Source organism: Penaeus monodon, chromosome 30, assembly GCF_015228065.2.
Source record: "Penaeus monodon isolate SGIC_2016 chromosome 30, NSTDA_Pmon_1, whole genome shotgun sequence".
Lineage (NCBI taxonomy): Eukaryota > Metazoa > Arthropoda > Malacostraca > Decapoda > Penaeidae > Penaeus > Penaeus monodon.
The window spans coordinates 12,095,289-12,096,312 of NC_051415.1; the positions used below are offsets into that span (position 1 = coordinate 12,095,289).

At 45.8% G+C, this 1,024-nt stretch overlaps 1 protein-coding gene across 1 annotated transcript in view; it reads left to right on the forward strand.

Annotated features, from left to right (window-relative positions):
* The window catches only part of LOC119592524 (trafficking protein particle complex subunit 12-like), a 77,906-nt gene that overhangs the window by 19,026 nt on the left and 57,856 nt on the right, over window positions 1–1,024 (forward strand). The gene's annotated exons all lie outside the window — the stretch shown is intronic.

The following is a 1,024-nucleotide window of genomic DNA, read 5'->3' on the forward strand; positions in this document are numbered from 1 at the left end:
CACCCACATGCCATATAAGCACACAGCAACTTATCGTTACATTTTGTTATTATCACATTTATCCGTCGAGGAAAGTTCAGCGAGCGAGACCCTGTTTTTGGTCCTTCCGAGCGCGGGACAAAGCCATCCCTTCCCTCGTGAATCAGGGTTGACATTTGATCATCGAGGAGAGATAAGGTCAGTCTGAGATAAAGGGAAAACGCAAAAGGTCACCCAGCAGCCACATGGCCTCGTTGACCTTAATCCCGTCAGGCAAAAATAGACCTTCGGATCGATCTTAATTCCGCCCGTAAATGTAAATCGGACAGAGAGAATGGCGCCAGTTTTCTTCGTTATCTGGAGCAGTGATAACAATAGAGGTCCGGGAATATCCTCGGCTAGGTCGCTGAGGTGAGGCGGAGCGTAATGGTCAAAAGCTGATTAACGTTACTGAGTTTAAGGTGAAGCCATTCCCTGTTGTGGTGGTGACTGTGTGATATCCCTGTTGATGTGGTGATTGCGTGCTGTTATTGGGGATGTAGTGACTAAGATTGTCTTGTTTTGTGGTGAGGGTTGGTCTGTTGGTGTTGTTGCTGTGGTGAAGACTGCTTTTTAGTTATCACGGTTGTGGTGTATGAGACTGCGTGTTGTTTCTGTGCTTGTGAGTGGTCTTGGTTGTAGAGCGATGGTTGAGGTTGGTGGTGTTCGAGCAGTGGTACTTGTTGGTAGCGAGAGTTTTGGGAATGGTATAGCATTGGTAAGGTTATTGCATTGTCCGGTTGTCTGCTAGTGGCCAGTAATACAGCGTTAGTGAACGGTCTTGAAAAATGGTTGTGGTTAAGCATAGTAATTTGACAGTTTTAGTAGGGAAAGCGTCGGAAAGCGGCTGTGAAGAGTAGAGAGACAGGAATGTAATGGATTCCCAAGATCATTCTCTCTTTGTAAACGTCTGGCGCGTGTTTGTATTGCATGAAAGATTGTTAGCTGTGTTGGTTTTGCACTTTGCAGGTATCGAATGCCAACAAAGGACTTCTTGTCTTTTTTC